Here is a 27,494-nt window from a genome sequence, read left to right as displayed (position 1 = left end):
CACAACAAAACATTTGTATATATTGCAAGATCAGTGAAAAATACATAATAAAATAGAAAGGGAAAATCATTTATACAAGCTCTGGTTAACTTATTTGAAATGATGAATAGAAGGATTTGAGATAATCAAGCTTAAAAACTGGTACCCTGACAAGATTAGGGCTTGAGTACTGATGGCTGCATAGCATGCTATTCTCAAATTTAGCAAGAACACAATCTTCAAGAGAATGAAGCAGTATTTACAGTGTGTTGAGAGGAATAACTAACTTTTGTTCTGTGAAAGTCATGCAAAGCTGTTGCATGACAATCACCTATTTGTTTAGTTGTCAACACTGCTGTGTTGTTTATCAGCATTTTCTGATGCACTGATGAAAGTATTCCAGTTATGCAAAATGAACTCTGAATAAAATATTTGCATTTTTAATAGGCCCCTAATAATCAGTTTATGAATGAAGGGACTGAAAAAATCAGACAATTAATTATAAAAGTTTAGCAATCAAAAGAGAAATATGAGACCAGAATCCCAGATTTCAGATTATTCATAAAAATGGTTATCAATTACTGGGAAATAGACTACAGTGTCCAGAGTTCACGCAACTTTAGAGAACACAGACATGTTGGAGAAAAATGGAATAAGAGAATCTTGGGAAAAAATAGAAAACTGCAGTAGGAAGTCAAAGAGCCAAGTGCAAAACCAAAGAGTAGTATTTTGGAAATTAGTAGAGGTGAGCCAATTCATTCCAAGTGCCACAGGCAGGTTGGGCAAGATATTGAAAGGATGTCAGGTGTGACCATCACCCTAGCTATTTTAATGTGGTGGTGAAAGTAGTAACTACATAGCAGGAGACAAGGCATTTATGAGAAGTGAGGAATTAGGGAAAACCACACAAAATATTAATTGTAGAAACCATTTCAAAAGTGAAAGTGAAAACTTGGTAGTTAGAGCAGTTGAATTTCTAGTTAGAAAGATTAAAGAGCATGCCATGGAAAAGACGGAGGTAAAAGATAGTGGGGGCCTGTATTCCTAGCACTTTGGGAGGCCAAGGCAGGAGGATTCCTTGAGGTTGGGAGTTTGAGACCAGCCTGGGCAACATAGTGAAACCTCATCTCAAAAATAAATAAATATATATATAAGGAAAAAAGAAATATTTGAGGGAACAAAAATTGATTTTTTTATTTACAAAAAACTGAGATGATAGTACAGAGAGTTTCCATATACCTGAAAGCCAGTCGCCCCTATTATTATTGCTCTATATTAGTATCGTACATTCGTCAGAATTAAGGAACCAACCAATATTGATATGCTATTATAGAAAAAAGCCCATACTTTATTCAGATTATTTTTTAGTTTTTACTAGATATCTTTTGTTTAAAAGTTGTTGTTGTATTCTATCTAGTATACCACATTGCTTTTGGTCATTTTGTCTTAAGCTTATTTCATTCTTGACAATTTTCACACTTCCCTTGCCTTTGATGACCATGACAGTTCTCAGGAGTTACAGATGAGGTATTTTGTGGAATACCACTACAGTGAGATTTGTCTTATGTGTTTGTCATGATTAGACTAGGATTATGGGTTCGTGAAAAAAAGATCAATAAGGAATAGTGACATTTTAGTCTAATTATATCAAGAATACGTGCTATGAACATGGCTGTGGATGATTGCTGTTCACCTTGATCATCCCCCTGAGTGAATACTTGTCACATTTCTCCACTCTAACATTATTCATAGCCCTCTTTCCACAACTGCGCTCTTTGGAAAGAGTAAATAGACACCACTCACACTTGGAAAGAGGGGAGTTACACTCCAGCTTCTTGTGAGTGACATAGCTACACATATTATCTGGAATTCTGCATGAGGTATTTGTCTCTTGTTCCATATTTATTTATTTTTCAGTCATTTATATATCAGCAATAAGTCACTGATGTTTATATTAGTACTTTGAGTTACGATACAGTATTTTGTTGCTTAAATTTTTCCAGCTTAGTCTATTGGTGGGAGTAGGCTCCTGTGGTCTCTGGCAGGCTCCATAGTTTTCCTTTTTTTTTTTTTTTTTTTTTTGGTTAAAAAAAAAAAAGCCACTTTTTTGCTTTCTGAGATGACACAGATCTCAGCTTGTTGTGTATATTGTCTTCTCCAGTCATAGACTCAGCCATTTCTCCAAGGAGCCCTAGTTCCTTTTATTGAAGATATTAATAGTATTAAAAAACCAAGATTGAGGCTCTAGCTATGCTTATTCATACTGGGTGCCATTGTTTGTGGACCCTCTCAGTTGACAGAGCAAGGAAATATATGTTTGTGTACCAACTGGTATACACATGCATCGACAAACATTCTCCGTGTAACCACATGTATCTGTACTATGCACAATACAAGCTCGTACTAATGTCTTCAATTTTTTTTTTTTTTTTTTTTTTTTGAGACGGAGTGTCGCTGTCGCCCAGGCTGGAGTGCAGTGGCGCGATCTCGGCTCACTGCAGGCTCCGCCCCCCGGGTTTCACGCCATTCTCCTGCCTCAGCCTCCCGTGTAGCTGGGACTACAGGTGCCCGCCACCACGCCCGGCTAATTTTTTGTATTTTTAGTAGACACGGGGTTTCACCGTGTTAGCCAGGATGGTCTCGATCTCCTGACCTCGTGATCCGCCCACCTCGGCCTCCCAAAGTGCTGGGATTACAGGTGTGAGCCACCGCGCCCGGTCTTCAATTTTAATTCATTACTGTACCAATCATTCTAGCTTCTTCCCTTCCTGGTCTTTAACGTCCCACTTGAAGAGGAGGAATCTAGGCTTCCACCATCTGTCATCTATTTACTTAATTATTCAATTCCAAGATGCACAAAGTGGTTGGGGGTTTAGTTTCCTGTACATCTGTAGGAATCCACTTTACTCACTAGAGCACAGCGCTTATGAGCATCCCCTTTTGCCTTTTGACACAGATCATGAACATTTGAGAATAAGTCTGTGTGTTGTATATATGTGTTTACCACTTTTGGGTAAATACCTAAAAGTGGAATTTCTGGTTCATATGACACATGCATATTTAGCTTTATCGAAAGTAGTCGGATATTTCCCAAGGTGTGTTACGGTTTTGCATTTTCATCTACAATGTACGAATGTTCCAACTGAATCGCATCCTCACCAGCACCTGGTAGTACTGCTGGTCCTTTTAACTGCAGGCATTCTACCAGGTGTGTAGTGGCATTCCAGTGTGGTTTTCATATGAATTTCCATAATGACAAATCATGGTGATTGATAATCTTAATACGTGCATCATTGCTATTTGTAGATTTTATTTGGAAGAGCGACTATGCAAATGTTTTCCGTTTTTTAATTCTCCAATTTTATTCATTTCTTCACCTATTCAAGAAAACTGGCAAATTCAAGATCACAAAGATGTTCTCACATAGTTTCCTCTGGAAATTTTTTTGCTTTAGCTTTAGATCTATGACCAATTTTTTGTTAATTTTTGTGGATAGTGTGTGATGATGGTCAGGGTTCGATTTTTCTGAAAATGAACATCCAACTTTTCCAAGACATGTCTTGAGAAAACAACTGATTTCCCATTGAATTCGCTTTGGTCCCTTTGTTGAAAATCCACTGAACAGATATGTGTGGAGCTACTTTGGAATCCCCATTCTTGTATTTTGTTTGTAAGTTTATCCTTATACCAATTCCAAATAGTCTGCATTTCTTCAGGTTTAAAGCTAATTTTGAATGCAGCTAGGTTAGGACAGCCAATGTAAAACTCTCACCAAGTTATTTTGGCTTTTTTGTTCCTTTGGTTCTCATAAGTGAATTTTTAAATTCACTTATCAATTTCTGTAAAAATATTTGCTGGAATGCTTATTATAGTTGCACTAAATTTACAGACAAATGGAAAATTAATATTATATTAAATCTTTCACATCATGAAACAGGCACATTTCTATGTTTACTAGATCTTCCTTAATTCCTCTCAATAATGTTTTTGGTACTCAGCATACGAGAATTATATAACTCAGCATACAGGAATTGTTTGCTGAATATATTACATATTATATAGTGATGATGTAAGAATTATATAAGAAACATAATTTTTGTAACCTGAATACTGAATACCTGTATTGTACACAGAAATATCTTGAAACCTCCAAGTATTTTGAATTTGTCTCTCACACTCTAGTTTTAAAAATAATTTTAACCTCACATATTTTGAGACTGTTATTAGATGCATACATATATACGATTGTATGACTTATTGGTGAATTTATATTTTTATCATTATGAAACATTTCTTGTATCTCTGCACATGCTTCATATATGAATTCCAGTTAACATAATTTTAATATGTCATTACAGTTTTTAAAAATTTGTTTTTATGATATATATGTTTTCCACTATTTTAAATTTAAACTATCTGAAAGTGATACATTTTTATATGTAAAATAGTTCCTTCTACAGAATAGAGGGATGTTATATTGTTTTACAATCTGATAATCGCCACCTTTTATTTGGTATGTGTCAACAATTTAAATTTAATATAATTATAAAAACATTTGACTTAAAGATGTGTCTTTTTTTGTCTGACATTTGTCCCATATGATTCTATTTCTTTTCTCTTCTATTTATTTATGTCTGAATTTGGAAATTTTTTTATTATTCTGTTTTAATATCCACTGATCACTTAACTGTGTATTTTACAATGTGCATGTCTAACACAGTCTGCATTCAAGTTATACCTCTTCATTTGTGCTTTTATTGTAGTATATTTTACTTCTATGTATGCGATAAACTTCCAAAACCATTACAATACTTTTTAATATAAATAGTTAAAATTATTTATTATAGTTAGATTGGGTAAAATTCTTTTTAAGTAATTAAAATTTAAGAATAAGTATTTATTTATCATTCAAATCACTTTTATTGCCTTATGTAATCCAAATTCCTAACTGTTATTATTTCTCCTTTATATGTAAAAACATATAGCTTAGTATTTCTTATAGTATGAATATGCTAGCAATGATTTATCTAATTTTTAAAATTTGATGAGTTTTTTAACTTTAAATTATGTTTTCTCTTGGAATAAATTTTAGATTGAACATTGTTTCTTTGTTGTTGTTTTCTTTCTTTTATACTTTAAAGATGACATTTTATCAACATTTGACCTTAATGAAAAAAATTGCACCTGAGTCTGCTGGATTCTTTGGATTGAGCAGTTCTTTGGAAAAAAATAAAGAAAACAGAGGAAATTCTTGTGCAATCAACAAAATCCAAGCTGTGGAAGACTCTACATGTCAAATACCTCAGGTTCTTTTAAAAAGCAATTTTAAGAAAAAGATAAAAATGAAAGGGAACTTATTGGTTAAAAGAGACTTACAAGTTATTTTAAACTGAATAGGAATAAAAGTGGTACACAACTGAGTGATAAAATATATTTAAAATGTTAGGAAAGAATGCTATGATAGTCTGCATAATAGTTACTGATTAATTATGAATAGGTTACACAAAATGGATTCAAATACATAAGGACATTTTATATTACATGGCAGAGCTTTATTTCTTAACCTAGTGGTACAAATATTTCGTGTGTTCTCATTTTATTTTATAATGATAATAATAATGATGATAATGCTGATGACAAGATATCTTTAATAGGCTATTATTTTATGTTATTTTTAAATTGTGAATATACAAGAAAATTTTGGAAGATAAAGCCAAATAATGCCAATGAAAATTTTTTTAAAAAGAAGATAATTGTATTATTATATATTTCAACCAATATTTACCTTAAGTCCAAAGTAAAGAAAAAACAATTTCTGTGTATATAGGTCTCTCCTAGAATAATTTAAAATAATCTAAAAATTTATTTAGATTTAGTCCTAATATACATTTACTTGAAAACGTTTTATACACCTATAGGACTATTATATTGGTACATATGATACATTGGATAGATAGATAGATAGATAGATAGATAGATAGATAGATAGATAATTAGCTATCTCAGTTTGTTCGCAAAATTCGAAGTAGTTTTTAATTAAAAATATAAGCAAAACTACCATCTGCCAAATTAATGAATATGTTTCCCTTCATGTGCTTTGGTCTCTCCTCTTCATTAATATAATTAGTTTAATTAGGCATCTAATTTCTGTTATCAATGAGAGCCTCCAATTACCTATGTACCATTGAGCTTCTGTCCCTACTTGAACCTACACAGCTAGCTATTCTGCCTGTTTTATACAGCAATTTTTCTCTCTGGCTCTGTACACACCTTAAAACTTCACTTACCCACTGCAAATTCCTTCACAAATCTTTTAATGGCCAATTATTTAATATGAAAAACTGGTTACATTTATAATAATAACAGCTATGATTCATTGAATATGTAGTGTTAAGTTCTGTCAAACTGCTCTCTCTATATTATATGAATTATATAAATTAATACTTCCAAAACGACTGTGAGGTAGACATAATTTCCCCCAATGTAGAGCCAAAGCTAAATTCAGAGGATTGAAATAACTGCCTAAGGGGCACAGAACCAGTAAGTTTCAGGCTATGTCACTCACTGGGAAGCTGATGTTCTTTCAACCACGCTGTGTTAATGGCTGATGCCCTAACATAGCACAAAGATATTAATACACATCCCACCAGCAGGGATGTCCCTATTAACAGGGCTAGCCTGAAGCATTATTTAACTTCCAACAATATCATTATGTTGTGTTACATTAGAGACTTTCTTATCTTCACTTCAATTTAAAGATCAGTCATATTAAGGAGAGTAAAACTCAAGACACAAAAGGAAGAAGCCACCTATTTTCCTTTCTCAATTGTCTTAAGTTCCTCCTAAAGGACTCACAGAGAGAAGATGATGGTGGCACTTACTGTGTTACCCTAGCTCAGACCAAGACTGGGGACCATTTACTTGGTGTAACTTGTTTATATAGTGTGTGTGTGTGTCTGTGTGTGTGTGTTTATCCAGGTCCATTCGTTCCATTGCAATCCCTCTTTATATTGTGTGTGTGTGTGTGTGTGTGTGTGTGTGTGTTTACCCAGGTTCATTTATACCATTCCAATCCCTTTTTATAGTGTGTGCATGTGTGTGTGTGTGTGTGTTTATCCAGGTTCACTCATACCATTGCAATTCCTCTTTCACACCCTCTCCTCTTATTTGTTCCAAGGCCTACAATGAAACATCTTCTCAATCTTAAAATTGAGCTCCTTTTAAGTTTCCTTCACTTCTAAATGAATCCTTCCGAAATGCCAGGACTTTTATTCTGCAGACTACCTTCTCCTTTTGCAGGTGATTTCCTATGAGTTTCCCTGAATGCTGGACAAAGGAAGGATCCTGGAGGACTGGAGGAGAGAATGGGATCCTGTTTTCCAGTTTGCTTTCTCTTCCTGTAGCTTCGCATAATGGCCCTTTCTGCTGCCCTCTGTTTCTTCTACCCTCAAACTGTCTCCTCTATGAATTTCTCAGAACAAAATTGTACTGCTGATCAAAGAAGTTATTAGTTTTTCCCCTGAAAATGCACATTTCAGGCCATGGAATTACAAGTTCCCATGAGAATCCAATCCAGAAGACTTGTAAGCACTGAGTCAACCTTGAGTGTTATGCTTCTTTCCATGTCTTCAGAAGAAAATGAGAATACGAGGTTGGGAAATTCATTATTGAAAGCCCCTAATGCATTCCTGAAATCTACTGTAAAATGTGTAGGCTCCTTAATAAGAAGCTGTACCACCAATTGCCACTTTTCACTGAGGTTTGTCATGCAGGGCATATGAACCTCAGAAATTTTAGATCAGGGATTATTTTCAAAGATGTTGGGACCAGTAGACTACTATGTATCCCACTCTCATAGCGCTGGTGAGCATAAGAGTATAAACATGGTCTGTGAAATGTTTATCAAACTTTGGGATCTGGCGTTTTCCTGAGAATCTACCCAGACTGTGACCTATAAACCACTTCTGCTCTCTGCTCTCATAGTATGCTCATGGGTAGAGGTTGACATCTAAAGCTTGTGACCTCTTCCTTAGGGGTCAACTGTGTGTTATAATATTTCTGTATTCCCTTCTTTACCCACATATTCACCCTGCCACAACATGGCATGGTTCCCCAGCTTGGGGCAGGGGACTTTTACTTTATTATGTATAATCCCAATGCTTACACGTGTCCTTTCTTTTGTTTATAGGTGATTATACTTTAGGGAGAAAAAATTAGCCTGGCCAGTGTTATATTCCCTCTCTGAGAAAATGAGCACACCAGAAACGAGCCAGAATATAAGGTAAAGTGTAACAGGGGATGTGGAAATGCCAGAAATTTTAAACATTAGTTTGTTTTACTTGATAAGAACTCCTTAGTAGCTTCCAGTTCTCAAAATAAAGACATTTTAAAGCATATATGACTAAGCATTGAATGACCTCATCTTTGCCTAGTTTGCTAGACTCCTCTTGTTCCTTGCCTCTCTGCTTGCTATACTGAGCTTCAGTGGTCTTACTGCAGTTCCCTGAACATGTCCTGCTCCTGCTAGGCACAGAATCCTTTCACTGACTCTGGCCTCTGCCTGGACGGCTCCGCTCACAGTTCAGCAGACACCCACTTTTACCTCCTGAAATAGCCAGTAATTCTCCAATGAACACATTTTTCTTTAGAAATGTGCTCCTATGAAGTACAGCCCCTAAACAGCATGTTTTTCCACATAAACCCTGAATTCATTTTTCAATGATACTTTTGTCAATATCATTGAATGAACAATGTTTGTCATCAGTGCTTGATGGGACACTCCAAGAGGCAAGGAACATATCTGCATTCACTCACTATTTTATCTTCCACCTCCAGTTTGTTACTTAGGACTTATGTGCTGAATAAATACATGTTGCAGTAATGAGGGAATCAGTTCAAGGAAAAGAATCAAGGCTTCAGTGACACAAATGACTAACGCCACCTTGGAGATATACCTCCAAGCTTTTTCTGAAGGATGAAGAAAGTTGTTGTGAAAATGTTATGGCTGGCTTTTAAGGGCATACAATGTTTTTAAAGACAGTAATATTTATAAACTTTACTTATTTTCCTACTACCACCCCCATTAATTTATGAATGTAGAAGCGAATTCTGTATGGTGACAGTTCTCTTGTACTAAGTATCCTTTATAATTTTATCAAATTCTTCAGTAACCTCTGGACTGTGAAAACCTTCCATGTTTCTCCATTTCTTAAGCAGCTTTTTTGAGACAGAGTTCATATATCAAATAATTCATCCATTTAAATTGTGTAAGTCAATGCTTTTAGTATATTCACAGATTTATACAACCATTACCACAATCAGTTTCAGAATATTTTCATTAACCGCAAAAGAAATTCCATATCCATTAGCCGTCTCTCTCCATTACCTCCACTCTCACTCCAACTCTAGGCTGACACTTGTCACTGACTCTTTAAGTTTGCCATTCTGGACATTTCATATAACTGGAATCACATAACACGTGATTTTTTAAGACTGGCTTTTTTTTTTTTTTTTTTTGCTTAGATAATGTATTCAAGGTGAATCCATGTCAAGATGTGTATTGGTGCTTCTAATTTTAAGATCGCCAAATACCATTCCATTGCACGAATTTACCACATTTTGTTAATATATTAATCAGTTAATGGACATTTGCATTTTTCCTGCATTTCGACTAATCTGAATAACAATGTTAAAACCATATGTGAACAAGTTTTTGTGACCATGTTTTCATTTATCCTGAGTATATATCCAGAATGCAATTACTGTGTCAAGAGGTAACACTATGGTGAATGTTTTAAGAAACGACTAGATTGCTATCGAAAGTGGCTGTAAAATTTCATGTAACCTTAAGCAATATATGAAGGTTTTAATTTTTCCACATTTTTGCCAACATTTGTAACTGTCTCCCTCTAAAAACAAACAAACAAACAAAAACACTGTTTTTTTTTGGAGGTCTGATCTCTTTTCGATAGTCATCCAAATGGTTATGAAGAAGTGTCTCAATGTGGTTGCTATTAGCATTTCCCTTATGGTTAATCACATTAAGCGTCTTTTCATGTGTTTATTTGCTATTTTTACACTGAAGAAATGTGTGTACAAACTAATTGTCCACCTTTTAATTGGATGACAAGTCTTTTCATTTTTGAGTTGCAAGTATTTTTTACATATCCTGGATAAAAGTCCCTTATCAGATAGATGATGTGGTGAGCAGAATAATGCCCTCCCCCCACTAATGGTGCCCACATGGTAATTCTTAGAACCTTTGAATATGTTACTTTATATGGCAAAACAAACTCTGAAGATTTGATTCACTTAAGATTTGATTAACTTAAGAATATTGAGATGGAAAGGATAATCATATGGGTGCTTAAAAAGGAAAGGTGTGTGCAGGCGATTACAACAAATATGTGAGGACAGAAGGTTGAAATGAGGCAACTGCTGGCTGGAAAACAGCCACAAGCCAAGGAATGTGAGCAGCCTCTATTAAGTCGGAAAAGGTAAATAAATGGATATTCCAGAGATTCAGGTGGAATGCAACCTCCTGACCTCCAGAAATCTAATATATTTCATTTGTTGTTCTCTTAGCCAATTAAGTTTCTCTTAATTTGCTACAGCAGCAACAGGGAGCCTATATCTAAGATTTGCCAATAATGTCTTTTATTCATTGTTTGCCTTTTCTCTTTCTTGATGCTGTCTTCAAAGAATCAATTTTTAAAAATTTTTTATGAAATCCAATTTATGTATTTTTTTATTGCTTGTAATTTTAGTGTTGTCTATTAAAACGTAGCTTTACCTAAGTTCATTATGATTTTATCCTGTGTTGTCCTTTAAGAGTTTTATGATTTTTTTACTTGTAAATACGAGTCCATCATTTATTTTATGTTAATGTTTTTGGACACAGTGAGGTAGGGATCCACATTTATTATTTTGCATGTGGTTATCCCCACACTAGTTTTTGAAAAGATTGTTATTTTCCCATTGAATTTTCTTGGCACTCTTTTCAAAAACACAATTGAAGATGAATGCACAATTTTATTTCTGGAGTGTGTATTCTATTTCTTTGATACGCATGTCTCTCTTTATGGCAGTGACACACTCTCTTGATTACTGCAGCATAAATTTTGGAATATGGGACTATTAGTCCTCTTACTTTGTTTTTCTTTTTCAAGATTGTTTTGGATATTTTGTATTCCTTTCATTTCCTTGTAAATTTTAGAATCATTTGTCAATTTATACAAAGAAACTAGCTGTGATCATAATACAGATTATGTTAAATCTATAGATCAATTTGATGAATATTACCATCTTAAGATTGTAAATATTCTTACTTATGAACATGAGATATATTTCCCTTTATCCATGTCTTTTTATAATCATTTCACTAATGTTTTGTGTTATTTGATGTACATGATTTGCAAATATTTTGTTAAATTTATTCTTACATATTTATTTTTTGCAATGTCATTGTAAATTGAAATGATTTTGTAATTTCCTTGATGGACTGATCATTGCTACTATATAGAAAATGGATTTTTGAATATTGATCTTGTATCCTGCAATCTTGCTGAATTTTTTAATTAGTTGTAGTAATTTTTAGTGGAATCTGTACTATTTTCTATATGCAAGAATATGTCATTTGCAAATAGAAATATTTTTATTTATCCATTTCCAATCTGGATACTTTTAAATATTTTTATTGCCTAATTTTTCTACTTATATCCTCCAATATAATGTTGAAGGTAAGCAAAGATAACAGATGTTGTTATCTTTTTCCAGATCTTAGAAGGAAAGATTCAGACATTAACCTAGAAATATTACGTTAGTTGTGCATTTTTCATAGATATTCTTTATCAGGATGAGAAAGTTATCAAAGGCACTAAATCTAAAGAAGATGTGGAGAAAAATTTTAAGTTCTTTGCCTAAGTACCAAGGAAAGTGTGTCATTACCAAGATAAGGAGAATAGGGAATAAGGTGGTGGAATCTGGAATGAACTAGATTCCAGTTCACTTTCTGGTGTCACTATTTACTGAATTGAATTTTCTGTCATTTTATAATGACATGGAACTGGATTTAACAGGAAACAGTTTCTGTCTGTGTATGTCAAATTTTTGAGGCTTGTGAAACATTTCGATGGGAATACCTAGCATGCTCCTTTGATTTTAGATGTATAATTCAGGGAAATGAATTAATACATACAATCATTTGAAATTCCCAATATTTAATGAAGGTGACCCTCTTTAGATTAAACTTAACAAGAAAGTCATAATAATTAAGAAACGTTAAATCATTTTCTGAATAAGAGAATAGAATCTAAAGTAATAGGACCTGTATTATATCTATTAAATTGAACTCAGAAATCAAAGTATACATTTATTCATCCAAGAATTTTCTTAGTAGAGATGCAAGCATTGTGTTCTTCTTGTCACATATGTCTCTGTGAAACTGGTACATAAAACATTAGTCACTGTAACATTCCCTTTGCTTAGATGTTACTGTGCAATGTTCCAATAATCCTTTGTTTCTGCATTCATTTTTCCTACATGAATATAATGTGATGATCAAGTAGTGTGAGACTTAGGATTAGCTTGACATTCCTCTTATAGTTTTTAAGACTACTGAATATGATAGAGGCTATACATCAATCTAACTCTAGTAGATTGACAAAATTTAGTTTTCAAATCCAAAATATGGCAAACCCTAAATTAGATGATGATTGAATTTGATGATGCTGTCAGTGTCTATTTGGTTTGATAACTGCGCAGGCTTCATGCTTTATTCCCCCTCTCTAGTAATAATAGCTGTATATATATATATATATATATATATATATATATGCTTATGTATGTGTGTATATATGTATATATATTGTAATAATAGTATACGTGTATATATATGTGTATCTATATTATAACAACAGCTGTATATATATGCATATATATATAATAGCCAAAATATACTTATGCTTATGATCATACTTCAATATAAGCATATAAAAGCATATATAAGTATATGTATAAATATATATATACCTACTTATGCTTACGATCATACTTCATTGTAAACATACATATATATAAGAATATATATAAGCATATATATGCTTATAATGAAGTATGATCGTAAGCATAAGTATATTTTGGCTATTTTAAGTAAATGTGTCTCAACTAAAACATTCCACATTTTATTGCACTGATTGCATATATGTACATCTCTTAGAATTTCAAACTATTTTAATCCCTCGCCCCACCCTCTATTCTCTGGTTTCTTTAGTCTTACTCATGATAACAAAAGGGGCTCAAAAGTAATATTTTTCTGGTTGTTGCATATTGAATGAGAGACAGTCTCCTAAATGTGTCATACCTAAGATAGAGAAAGAAACACATTACTGTGCATTTCAAGTGAGCCCTTTCTTTATGTTAGCACTTAAACTATTGAATTGCAAATGAAATTCCAGGCAAGATGTGATACCTCCTTTTTCATTTAACAAGATATCTTTAATACTCGTGAGATTCATAAGAAATTGGATGCTATCTGAACAGCAAGGATTTGTAATAATGGCCCAGGTATTATGAGGATTAGAAGAATCTGAATGAGCAATCCCTTAGCTCATAAAGAAAATGATAAAGGATAAAAGGTAGCATTAACTGTTCAGTGATGTGGGATGTTCACTGTGTGTACAGCTGCATCAAATTGAAAGTCACTTACTTGATTAGTTAGCTAAATATAACAGCTTTTATTTTGCACCTACCCAAACAATCTCCTAAGTCACTAAGGGCTTATGTATTATGATATAAAAGGAAAGTTTTAAATGTCATAACCTTTACCGAAAAATAATATTTAATATATTATTTTGTTATTTCTTCTTATTTATTTATTTATTTAGAGACAGTGTTTTCACTCTTGTCACCCAGGCTGGGGTGCAGTGGTGTGATCTTGGTTCACTGCAACCTCCGCCTCCTGGGTTCAAGCGATTCTTCAGTCTCAGCCTCCCTAGTAGCTGAGATTACAGGCCTGTGCCACCACGCCCGGCTAACTTTTTGTATTTTTAGTAGAGATGGGGTTTCATCATGTTGGCCAGGCTGGTCTCGAACTCTTGACCTCAAGTGATCTGCCCGCCTTGGCCTCCCAAAATGCTGGGATTACAGGCGTGAGCCACCGTGCCCAGTCTATTTATTTTTTAAAATATATTAAAGACTCAGATGCAGGCTTACCTTGGAAAATTTCTTAATATTTGGTCAAACTTTCATTTGAGGGCATCTATTTGACAAATATTCACCATTGTCAGTGTAAAACAAGCAGTTTTGAATAGTCCATCTTAAAACTTCTTACTGGCTTAATCACTGTCCCCTTTAGGGAAATGCCTTAGCTTACTGAGTGGTAAGCTAAGTTACCTAACATTCGTGTATGGTAGTGAAATAAAATACTAATTTTACATAAGTACCAATCATTTTCTGAATTAACTTTTTTTTTTTGATTCCTGGCTCTGTTGAAGGATACCGATGAATTAAGCTAAAAATATTTTGGCCAAGAACCCACCCTGGCATTTGTAAAATTCAAATAACCTAAGATCTCTAGTGTTTTCTACACTATAGCATGAGTGCTATTTTGGGTCATAAAATGGTAGATAGAAAGTATTGATGATGTAGCCCTCAGGAGATCCTTCCTGACCTTGCTTTTCAAAGTAACCTGGTTTACTCTGGGATAAAAATAATAACAAATTTTGGAGGCAACTCTTGTGAATGTTAGGGTTTTTAAGATAGGACATTTTCCCTATTTATGTAATTTTCTTGATTTAGCACAATATCTGTTTCCATGAGACAGTGAAAAAAACCCCTAATCTGTAATTACATTTGAATCCCAAATACCATGGATGTAAAAAGACATTCCTTCCCCCATTATTATTATTATCTTACTCGATAGAAAACATAAGAGCTCCACTAGAGCCAAGGTGGCTGAAATACTTGGTGTTCTTCTCTCATAGCTGGATGTAGCTGTCCAACCTGTTTCAGCATATTTGTGTCACTTGTTTTTTATTCTTCTCATTCCCACTCCAGAAGCATAGTATATTTAGAAAACACAAGAAAACAGTTTGGAGAGCATTATAGGCTTGTGATTAGATACGCTGTCTAGGAAGCTAGGTGGGTGCGCCCAGGCATTGTTTAGGAGCCCAGGAAGTTAGAGAGCCTGAGCGCTCACAGGCTGGCTTCTCAGCCCTCATGAGACTAAGAAGCTTGCACCACTGCGCTAAGAACCAGACCAGTAAACTGAGCCTACATTCCTCACAAGAAGGAACTTCAACTTACCTGAAGCAGCATCCATCGCTCCAATTGGCCTCAGGTAGACATCTCCATGGACCCCCAGCTGCTGTGTCCCAAGCAGGGCTGTGAGTTGTGCCCGACCACCTCCAGCATTACAGCAAGAGTTCCTGCCTGAACACAAGGTGTGGACAAGTGAACGGGTGTAACACTTCCAAGGGGGTGGAGGGTGGTGTGAGTGTCACTCCTGGCTCTTCATATCTACTACAAGAAATACGGGCATCAACAGAGGCTGAATCAGAGTGATATGGCTATCTTACCTACTGGGTGATGAATACCATCAATAATTTCTCATTCAAATTTTGCCATTGTTGTAAAAAAAAAAAGATTCAAGAGTTTCTAATGCATGGCTATATTCACTTACTTTTCCATGATTCTATGTTAGTTTTGTTTTTCTAATGATTCATTAACCAGTACCGATATGGTTTTTAATGACAAGGTTTAGTTTAGAAACACTTTTCATTGGCTAAATATTGTTGTTTTGAATAATTTTATAATAAGAATAATAAAAATGTTTACTTCTGATTAGTTTTCATTTCCCTGGGAATGTTTCACTGTAAGTCTTATGCCCTTTAGTTATGACCACTTTGAAAATTACGACCTAATTACTGACTTCTCTCCTAAATTGAAATTCAGCGTCTCAGTGCATACTTGTGCCTTCCTTAGAATGTTCTCTAGTTCCTTGACACCCAGGCTTTACCTACGTAGTCAATTCAGTCTCTTACCACTTTACGTATCTTAAACTCCAATTAAAGGGAATAGAAATCACTAAGAGTTTTATAGCAGATTGTATCTCAGAGACGCTTCCAAGAATAAACATTATCCTATTTATTTCTCATTTAAAAAATTTGAAGACCCTTAATTATGACCAATATTCAGAAGAACATAAATATTAGATAAACCAGTAGAAACTACAAAATACATAAAATGATAAATAAAAATATATAAAATGATAAATATTAAATAACCTGGCATAAATTACAAAATACATAAAATTTATAGGCAAATACTAAAGTCTTATTAATGCACTCTGTTCATTATTCCAAAAGAAAATAATACTAGTGGCTCAATTGTCTTCTGTAGACATTGAAGGAAAATAAGGATTGTTATGGACTGAATTGTGTTTCCCCCAAGGTGGCTGTGTTTGGAGATCAGGCCATTAAGATGGTAATCCAGGTAAAATGAGATCATAAGAGTGGGGCCCTAGTCCAAAGCACTAGCGTCTTTAGAAGAAGAGGAGGCCACACCAGAGGATCATCCTCACAGAAAAAAGGCCATGCAAGGACACAGTGAGAAGGTATTCTCTGCAAGCCAAAGAAATAAGCCTCAAATAAAACCCAACATGTTGACAGCTTGAACTTGGACTTCAGGCTCTAAAGCCAGGAGAAAATAAGTTTCTATTTATTAAACCATCAAATCTATGGTATGTTATTATGACAATCCTAGCAAACTAATACAAGTGTGTCTTAGCCCGTTTTCTGCTGCTATATTAGAAAACTACAGACCGAGTAATTTACAGACAGAAGTGATTTGTTATTTCTCCCAGTTCTGGAAGGTGGAAAGTCCAGGAGTATGATGCTGGCACCTGGGGAAGGTCATGGCCAGAGGGTGGAAGGTAAAAAAGAGCACACAACACAAAGAAAGCAAATGAAGGCCAATCTTATCTTTTCACAGTGCTCCCTCTCCTGCCATAACGGCACTAATCCATTTATGAGGGCAGAGACCTCATGACACTGTCACCTCCCAAAGGCCCCTCCTCACTATTGGTGCAATGGCAATAAGGTTTCCAACATGCAAACTTTGGGGGCCATATTCAAGCCACAACAAAAGATGTAAACATTTGAAACGAAAAATAAATGAACCAGTAAGTATCAATGTGTAAATGATAAGCTTGTAGCTCAAGAACGCCCTGGTGTGCACTACATTCTTGCATTCTCTAAAACAGATTCTGGAACTTCCTTTGTGAGAACAATTTGCCCTCTTGGAGAGACCTTATTTTTGCCCCTAAATCTTCTCATTCTATTCACCCTTTACCTCATTGTAGCATTATCTTCCACCCCATCATCGCCTTATCTACACTCACCAAGGTAACTCATAGCGTCAACTATTAATTTTATGACATTATAACCTATAATAATTAAAATTAAACCTTTACAGTCAAATACTAAAGTCTTATTAATGGACTCTTCATTATTCCAAAAGAAAATATTAATTTTATGACATTATATGTATGTGTATGTATAAAATTTCACTATTTCTTTTCTTGTATTACATGACGTTGTTGTGGCATATGACATTATTTTCCATGCTTTTCGATACAGTTTTGCCCAAGGCAAGTACCTCTGCTAAACAACAACTGCCTCTGCCTTCTAGTGATTGTCTGTGTCCCTGGCTCCTCATGACAGGTTCATTTCTACCTGCATGGGAAGTACAGGGGCACCTCACTTAAATCTGTCACTACATAATCAACACTTCCTGGCAGTGCCCTGATACACATGGCTCCTCCGTCTGGAACAAAATTTTCCCTAGTCACTGCAGGAGAACCTTGCTTTATTGTACTCTGCTGTATTGTGTTTCACAGGTATTGTGGGGACTTTTTTACCAACTGAAGATTTGTGGCAACCCTGTGTCAAGCAAATACATTGGTACCATTTTTCCAACAGCCTGTGTTCACTTCATGTCTCTGTCATATGTTGGCAATTCTCACAATATTTCATACGTTTAAATTACTATTATATCTGTTATGGTATCTGTTATGGTGATCTGTAGTCAATAATCTTTGATGTTGTTATTCTAATTGTTTAGGGACACCACAAACCACACCCATGTAACATAGCAAGCTTAATAGATAACTGTTCTGTGTTCTGACTACCCCACTGACAGGGTCTTCTCCTGTCTCTCTGCCTCTCCTCGAGCTTTCTTATTCCCTGAGACAGAACAATATGAAATTTAGATCACTTGATAGCCCTACATTGACCTCTAAGTGTTCAAGCAAAAGGAAGAGTCATTCATCTCTCACTTTAGTCAAAAGCTAGAAATGTTTAAGCTTAATGAGGAAGGCATGTTGAAAGTTGGGACACGCCAAAAGCTAAGCCTCTTGGACAAACAGTTAACCAAGTTGTGAATGCAAGAATAATTTCTATTTTTTTGAGACAAAGTCTCGCTCTCGTCACCCAGGCTGGAGTGTAATGGCGTGATCTCACTCGCTGCAACATCCGCCTCCCAGGTTCAAGCGATTCTCCTGCCTCAGCCTCCTGAGTAGCTGGGATTACAGGCATGCGCCACCATGCCTGGCTAATTTTTGTATTTTTAGTAGAGACGAAGTTTCACTGTGTTGGCCAGTCTGGTCTCAAACTCCTGACCTCAGGTGATCCGCCTGCCTCGGCCTCCCAAAGTGCTGGGATTACAGGCATGAGCCACTGCGCCTGGCAAGAATAATTTCTGGAAGAAAATTAAAAGTGCTACTCAAATGAACACACAAATGTTAAGAAAGTGAAACTGCCTTACTGCTGCTATGCAGAAAGTTTTAGTGGTCTGGATAGAAGATCAAACCAAACACAACAGTCCCTTAAAACAAAGCCTAATCCAGAGCATGGTTCTAAAACTCTTCATATCTATGAATCCTGAGAGAGGTGAGGAAGCTGCAGAAGAAACGTTATGAAGCTAGCAGAGGTTTTTTAATGACGTTTAAGAGAATAAGCGATCTCCATAACATAAAAGTGCAAAGTGAAGCAGCAAATGCTGATAAAGAAGCTGCAGCAAAGTGATTCAGAAGATCTAGCAAAGATAATTGAAGAAGGTGACTACACTACACAACAGCTTTTCAATGTAGATGAAATAATATCTCTTGAGAGAAGATGCCATCTAGGACATTCATAGCTACAGAGGAGATGCCAGTCCTTGGCTTCAAAGCTTCAAAATCTATCCAACTCTCTTGTTAGGGGCAAATGAAGTAGGTCACTTTAAGCTGAAGTCAATACTCATTCACCATTCTGAAAATCCTAAGGCCTTTAAAAATATGCTAACTCTACTCTGCCTATGCTCTATAAATGGAACAACAAACCTGGATGACAGCACATCTGTTACAGCACGATTGACTATATATTACAAGCCCACTATTGAGACTTACTGCTCAGAAAAAAAAAAGATTCCTTTCAAAATATTATTGCTCATTGATAATGTACCAGAATACCCAAGATATTTGATGTGGATGTGCATTGGCGATTAACATTGTTTTTGTGCCTGGTAACACAATGTTCATTCTGCAAAAAATTGATCAAGGGTGCATTTTTGACTTCCAATTTTTTTATTTAAGAAATACATTTCATAAGGCTATAACTGCTGTACACAGTAATTCTTATGATGGGTCTGGGCAAAGTAAATTGGAAACGTTCTGGAAAAGATTCACCATTCTAGATGCCATCGAGAACATTCGCAATTCATGAAAGGATGTCAAAATGTCAACATTAACAGGAGTCTGCATGAAGTTGATTCCAACTCTCATGGATGTCTTTGAGGGCTTCAAGACTTCCATGGAGAAAGTCACTGCAGATATGGTGGAAATAGCAAGAGAACTAGAATTAGAGGTGGAGGCTGAGGATGCAACTGAACTGCTGTAATCTCATGACAAATCTTTAATGGATGAGAAGTCTCTTCTTATGGATGAGCAAAAAAAGTGATTTCATGAGATGGAGCCTACTCTTGGTGAAGACATTGTAAACATTGTTAAAATGGCAATACAGGATTTAGAATATTATATAAACTTAGTCGATAAAGCAACACAGGGTTTGAGAGGATCGAATCCAATTTTTAAAGTAGTTCTATGGTAGGTAAAATGTTATCAAACAGCAACGCATGCTACAGAGAAATATTTCGTGAAAGGAAGAATCAATCAACTTCATTGTTGTCTTATTTTAAGAAATTGTCAAAGCCACCCCAGTTTCAGCAAACCATCATCCTGATCAACCAGCAGTCATCAACACCAAGGTGAGAGCCTCCACCAGGAAAATGATTATGACTTGCTGAAGTCTCCCTTCATTATTCACATAATTTAGTAATGAAGTGTTTATAATTGAGGTGTGTAGACAGTTTTTTTGAACATACCGATTTTGCACACTTAATAGATTGCAGTGTAGCATAAACATAACTTTTGTATGCATTGGGACACCAGAAATGTATGACTAGCTTTAATGTGAAGTTGGCTTTGTTGCGTTGGGTGGCAATGTCTCCCAGGTGTGTTTGCAGTTGCCCCGCATGCTTCAACTGCTTTTCTTCTATGCCATCATTGAGCACGTTTTCTTGGCTAATGAAAGCCCAGTGGAGATCTCAGGAGCTGAGCTGGCCCTTCAAAGGCTTTGTACCCCCACATTGAATGTGTGCTCTGCTTAAGGAGAGGGAATAAGGGCTTCTGTCCTAGACAAGGAGTCTCCCCAGATCACCATAGCACCCACTTCAGTCATCAAGGTGTGAGCCCAAGTGTAGCCTCTCACATTTGGATGGGAGATGTCCATCCAGGGAAATAAGAAACAAGTAGAACATTTTGTTAAGTCTTGTGAATTTTTCTTGGAACTTTTCAAAAATTAGGAAGATTAAAAAAAAGTAAATGACTGAACTTCCAGAAGTTGAATGTAATCTAATTCAGAAGATTTCATAAGCATAGCAAAAGGAAGAGTGGCATCTGAGGCCCTGAAAACCTAAAGAAACACAAATGGTATCTTACTGAATTCAGTTATAATCGTGACCAATGATTTTAATACTTGACCTTCTTTCCAAAAACATCCAGGATTCTGAGGGAACTGAAGCCTTTCATTTTGTTTTATGTATTTATTCATTGTTATTTTGGAGGTGGAATTTCCAAAAGTAGGGCTACAAAAATGTTGTTTTAGCAAAATTTACAAAATTACTGTACCATGTGGACACATTGTGAATTACACTGTACAAGAGGCCACTGCGTACATATAAGCTTCATGAGCCTTTGTGGCAAAGGCACTCTCCATGGCTCTTAATTTCCACCAGAGAATGTCCAAGTACAGGCAGATTCTATCAAGGTCATTCACAGTTAAATCTTATGCTGTATAAACCTTTTCATGTGATAATATTTTCCCTTTTTAGTCGCTCCCCTTAATAGTTATAATGCTGTGCTTTCTCATTTTTATGGCATTTTTGCTGCTTCTTTCTGCGTCTTTAAATCATTTTTTTTTCCTTCATGGCTCAGTTAAATCTCAAGTGTTCTTTGAAACTTACATTTATCATTTAGTTTTCATTTGTTTCTCATGCCCATAACACTGATAGACTATTCTACAACATGTCTGACATTTTTTTTTTCTCATTTGGTACAAAATTACCTCCCATTTTCTTCTTCTAACTGGACAAAATGTAGAAAATATATATCTGGCTTCTTTTCTCTTATTTCCCCCAATTTCCCAAAGCCTAGAATGTACACCCAATATATAACAGGCACTCAATGCATGTGCACTGGTGGAAAGCTTTTCAAAATCAGCTTCCCTGTAACTACCGGTTTGTTTGTTTGTTTGTTTTCATTAAATATCCTATGCCTCAGGCTGAGCATGGTGGCTCATGCCTATAATCGCAACCGTTTGAAAGGCTGAGGTGGGTGGATTGCCTGAGCTCAGGAGTTCAAGACCAGCCCAGGCAACATGGTGAAACTCTGTCTCTACAAAAAAATGCAAAAGTTAGCCGGGCATGGTGGCACATGCCTGTAATCCCAGCTTCTGGGGAGGCTGGGGCAAGAGGATTGCTTGAACCCAGGAGGTGGAGGTGCACTGAGCCAAGATTGTGCCACTGCACTCCAGCCTGGGCAACAGCGCGAGACTCCAGTCTCAGGAAAAACAAAAACAAAAACAAAAACAAAAAACAGTAGGCTTGGGGCCGTGGCTCACGCCTGTAATCCCAGCACTTTGGGAGGCCAAAGCAGGTGGATCACGAGGTTAGGAGATCGAGACCATCCTGGCCAACATGGTGAAACTCAGTCTCTACTAAAATACAAAAAATTAGCCAGGCATCGTGGCACATGCCTGTAATCCCAGCTTCTTGGGAGGCTGGGACAGAAGGATCGCTTGATCCCAGGAGGCGGAGGTTGCAGTGAGCTGAGATTGTGCCACTGCACTCCAGCCTGGGCAACAGAGCAAGACTCCAGTCTCAAAGAAAAAAAAATAAAGAAAGAAAATCATATGTCTCAATATGGTGCCTATATAAATAATCTACATTAGCTACTTATTGCTACTTTTATATTTCAAATTTTAAGCCTACAATTTAATAGTATTCTTGTAGTTTACCTTCATTTCAACAGAAAAGAATGAAATTTATTATGAAAATTCTACCTTCAATGCACATAGCTATTGAATTGTGTCATGCCATTTTCCTGAACCAAAATAAAATTTCTTTTTTTCTTTCACCTTAGAGCCATCTAAGATTCTCTATTTTGCAACATACAGATCATGACGTACTTAAAATGCACCATTCTGGTCCAGGTCTGCTTCTGAAATGCTGAACATGAAGTCCCTACAACTTGTTGAAAGAAAAATTTTTGTGGGTCTCTAACCATTTCTACAAGTCTTAGAACAGCCACCTACTGCCTTTGTTCCAAACGATCTTTTCAGGAACATCATGTAGGAAACAGCCATGGAAGAGAGAGGTAGTGTTTCCCATCAGGGTAAAGGGTAGGCTGGCCTGTAGCCCGGGAAGATAGAGACAGTGTTTACCTCTGGAGCTAAGGGCAGACATGCTTATTGCATATTATTATAGATTCAGGTTCCCTATGCTCAAGGTTTCTCTTCCAAAGTTCACCTTGCTTTGTGTGAGGGCATTCACTGAAACCATTCCACATTGCCCTCGTGGGATTTTGGTGCAAGAGAAACTGACACAAATATTCTGCTCAGGCTAACTTTTTTTGCCTTGAGTAATACACTCATTTTTCCCTAAACCAGAAACCTTACTTCTCCCAGCATCTGTGAAGCTGGCATGTTAACTTGTTAGATTGTAGGTAGGGTAAAATCTCAGACCTTCACAGTTCTTTTTAATTTTTTTAAAAAATGGATACATATTAATTGTACAAATTTCTGGGTTACATGTATCTTGATGTATACACACAATGTGTAATGGTCACAGCAAGGCATTTAGGATGTCCATCACCTCAAACATTTATGATTTCTTTTCTAGCTATTTTGAAATACACAATGAATTGTCATTAACTGTGCTATGGAACATTGGAATTTATCTCTTCTTCCTAACTGTGTATTTGCACCCATTAACCAGTCTCTCTTCATTCCCCACCCTTATTCTTCCCAGATTCTGATAACTATTATCCTACTCTCCACCTCTATGAGATCAACTTTTTTAGCCCAGACATAGAGTGAAAACATGTAACATTTGTTGTTCTGTGACTGGCTTCTTTCACTTAACATAATGACCATCGGTACCACCTATTTTGTTGCAAATGATAGGATTTAATTCTTTTTATGGCTGAATAAGATTCCATTGTGTATACCTACCATATCTTCTTTATCCGTTTGTCTGTGATGGACCCTTAGGTTGATTCCATATCTTGCCTATCATGAATAGTGCTGCAATAAACATAGAGGTGCAGGTATCCTTTTGACAGACTGACTTCCATTCTTTGGATAAATATCCAGTAATGGGATTGCTGGATTGTATGTAGTTCTACTTTTAGTTTTCTGAGAAACCTCACTGCTTTCCATAATGGATGTACTCTGTGTGAGGGCATTCATTGAAACCATTCTGCATTGCCCTTCTGGGATTTCGGTGCAAGAGAAACTGACACAAATACTCTGCTCAGGCTAACTTTTTTTGCCTTGAGTAATACACTCCTTTTTCGCTAAACCAGAAACCTTACTTCTCCCAGCATCTGTGAATTTTTACATTTTCACCAATAGTGTATGAGTTCCCTTTTCTCTGCATCCTCAACAGTACTCGTTATTTTTTGTCTTTTGTCACAGCTCTTCCAAACATTTGATCACCTGAGAGAAAAAATATTACTTGGACTTTTTGGAAGCTTTTACTTTTGCTTAGCCATACTGCTGCTTTACACTATGTATGATTCTACGATTCCATATATCATACCAACTTACACTTATGTTTTCTGTCTTTCTCTCCAGCCAGCTAGACTGTTACTACTTTTACAAACACTTATGACTTACTTCCTGCATATAACCAATCTCTAGCAACATATGAACATCTGGAAGATATCCTTTAAATAATAAACTATTTGATCCATATATCCTGGGTTGAGCTTTTTAATTAATGTTGAGTGAGAACTTACATTGTTCCTGTCCAATCTTGAAACAAGTGCTTTGTGCAAATTATAATAAGGAATGTGTAGGTAGAGATTCATTACTATAGACTTTGCCAGAGTTCTGTTCCCTATCGTGGAACAGACGCACTGTGCTCATGAGTAGTGTAACGTTGTGTTTTAATGGCAAATAACATTTCAATGTTCCCCCAGGAGACACAAAATTCTTCAATATTCAGTTTTCCTTCTAGACGGCAATATATAGCAGGCATCCTGCTAGCTGAAGAAGACACCAATCACACAAAAATGCAATAGAAAAAAATTAAACACAAGATTCACGGTTTGTACCTAATCATGAAATATCAATACTTGAAAGTCTTCCCTTCACCCACAGTCCTCTTCTCTTTCTTCTCTCTTCATTTAATACAGGAGAAACCAGGGATCAAAAGAGCTTCAGTTTCCTCGCGAGGTCACAAAACTTGTAAATTGTAAAGTTATCTTATGAAGGAAGTTTAGAAATTGGTCTATTGGCTGACAGATTCACCATGCCACAACTTCTTCAGAGACAATTATAAGGAATTCCATGCATAGATTCTGTTGGCATAATTTATTCCTAGTTTTATTGCAACACTAAGCAAAAAACAAGGTATAGTATAAAACAGCTGAAAATAAACTTTTTTTTTTTTTGGCTTTACAGATTAAGTTTAAGTCCAACAATAGATAAAGCCAATAATTACCACTACCCTCAGGTTCCATAACTAAAAGTTATTTTAATAATTTTCATGTTGAAAATTTCTGTTCATTCATTTCAAATTCATGGAGATTGGACCAATTATCATTGCGTTTTTAGATTATATTCACTCTTTCTATTTAGTTCAAACTCTTGGCTTTTATTTTAAATTCCAATTTTCAAGGTAATATAACAAGATATTAGAAATTCTAATGTTCTCTGAAATGTTTTCCAAGTCATGAAAATCAAATCTGGGGAAAAATGGTCCTTAATTTCTTTTCTAAATCTTTTCACTGCAGGTAATAAAACTACGAACTAGTTTGCTAGGTACTGGAAGCCTGAAAAGGTGGTGAATGGTAGTATAGAATCCAAATGAAGGTATGAAGGGGATAATAATTAACTATAGAACCACTTAGGAGAAAATCTTCCCAGCAGTAACAAAGTGTTATATAGAAACAGCAGCACATTTGGGGCCAAACTGCAGTCATTAGCATATATTAAAAAGAAGTGTTCTCACCTGCATTCTTCTTAGTTTAATATCAGTTCAGTGTGCAAAACATAAGTTTAAAAATAGCTAAATACAGAAAACTTATATTCTTCCCAAGATTTTCTGCATTTTTTAGTCTGAGCATCTCAGAGTCTAATGAATCTGGGGATAGAGAACAAGCAGTATTTATAAAACAGTAAGCCTAGCTATGAGGAAAACACTTAAAATAAAAACCCCAAGAAATTCTAATTAGTTTTTCAGAAGTCTCTGGGTAATATGAAGGAATAAGGTTTCTCTGCTTTCCTCCCTCAGTACAGCAGTAAGTTTTTCTGCATGGAACTGGGTCATTGTTTGCTTCAATGGACTATTTGCTAACCAGTGCTTGAGGGTGGGTCATTGAGCTGTAATGAGAATATATTCTTTTTTTGGAATCAACTTGACTTATCAGACATATTATCTTCTAAACAGAGACTTTGCATTAATTCCAAGAAAGACCTTCTAGCATTCAATCTTAAAGGAATCCAACTGGGAGCCATTTCTTTATGAAGAGATACAAACCAATAAAAGCAGCTTACAAAAATACAAACACTTTAGTGACATTACTTTTTTCTCCTTTGGAATATTTTCTTCATCGATACATTGGATAGAGTTTTGAACAAGCTGCAAAACTTCATCCACATATTTCCTAATCCACGATCAAATAAAAATATGCACTGCCCTTAGGGTTCAACTAATCTTAAAACAATCTAGACTTTGCGGAAAGACCATGTATTCGAGAATATAGAGTTACTAAAAATAAAAATATGACACTCTTTTTACAAATGCCCTACACTCTGATAGCTAAAAATATGTAATAAATAGCACACAGATTCAACTCTCTAGAGCTGTCTAGCTAGTCAGGTTACTTAAATCAACCTTATCCATCAACGGAGAGATAATTTTTGGAGGTAACATTTCAGTCACACTCAGCAATATAGAGGGGGATGCCAAACTAAGAGAAGTTTTTTTTTTTATTAAATGTTAATTTATTGTGTTTACTTTTTTCTCTTTGCTGAATACAAACAAATGTAATATACCTTCTTTTAAGTTTGATAAAATCAACCTTAATATCCTTAACCCTTCCTTGGCTAGCTAATGTAATTTCAGTCTCCTTTTTGGCATGGTATTTTTCCATCCTGATCTCAAAGTCAGTCTCAGGTGATCCTGCTCAAGTATGAAATGTGCTCTCACTATACACTGTGCTGTATTGTTAGTTGATTTGTCTGCCTTTCTTAACCATTCAGGATCAATTAATTGACATTTTTTTGACTTTGTCTTCCTGGTTACTAGCACATTCTTGGCATATAGCACTCAATATTTTCTTAAATAAATAATTGAATTGGTGTATTAATTGGGATTGAATTCTTATACATTATCATATTCAGATTATTGATTTTTCTGATTAGCTAATTTAACTCATATTCATAGAAAAAGGTAACAATTAGCCATCAATGACAAAAGTATAAATTTATACATAACAGTTTTCTTTCTCAGAATTTCTTAAATTCTATTTTAAAGAATTTACCAGTCATTAATAAATTCCATATTCTTAATAGCTATGGAATGTTTTACTTTAAAACAATCCAAAATAATAAGCTTAATAGCTTTAAAATTTAATAGTTTAAACATTATTTTTGTAAAATAGGTAAGTTACTACAAAATAAAGGTTTGATTAG

At 35.4% G+C, this 27,494-nt stretch overlaps 1 long non-coding RNA gene across 1 annotated transcript in view; it reads right to left on the bottom strand.

Moving 5' to 3' along the window:
* LOC134808627 (uncharacterized) overlaps nucleotides 1-27,494 on the bottom strand; it is a 214,320-nt gene that overhangs the window by 121,934 nt on the left and 64,892 nt on the right. The window contains exon 2 of the long non-coding RNA XR_010151994.1: nucleotides 15,283-15,408. This is a non-coding gene — a long non-coding RNA (uncharacterized LOC134808627). The remainder of the gene's footprint in view (nucleotides 1-15,282; nucleotides 15,409-27,494) is intronic.

This window comes from Pan troglodytes, chromosome 17, assembly GCF_028858775.2.
Source record: "Pan troglodytes isolate AG18354 chromosome 17, NHGRI_mPanTro3-v2.0_pri, whole genome shotgun sequence".
In the NCBI taxonomy this organism is placed as follows: Eukaryota; Metazoa; Chordata; class Mammalia; order Primates; family Hominidae; genus Pan; species Pan troglodytes.
Note: the sequence above shows the minus strand (reverse complement) of the source record. Positions and strands in the feature narration are given on the sequence as shown.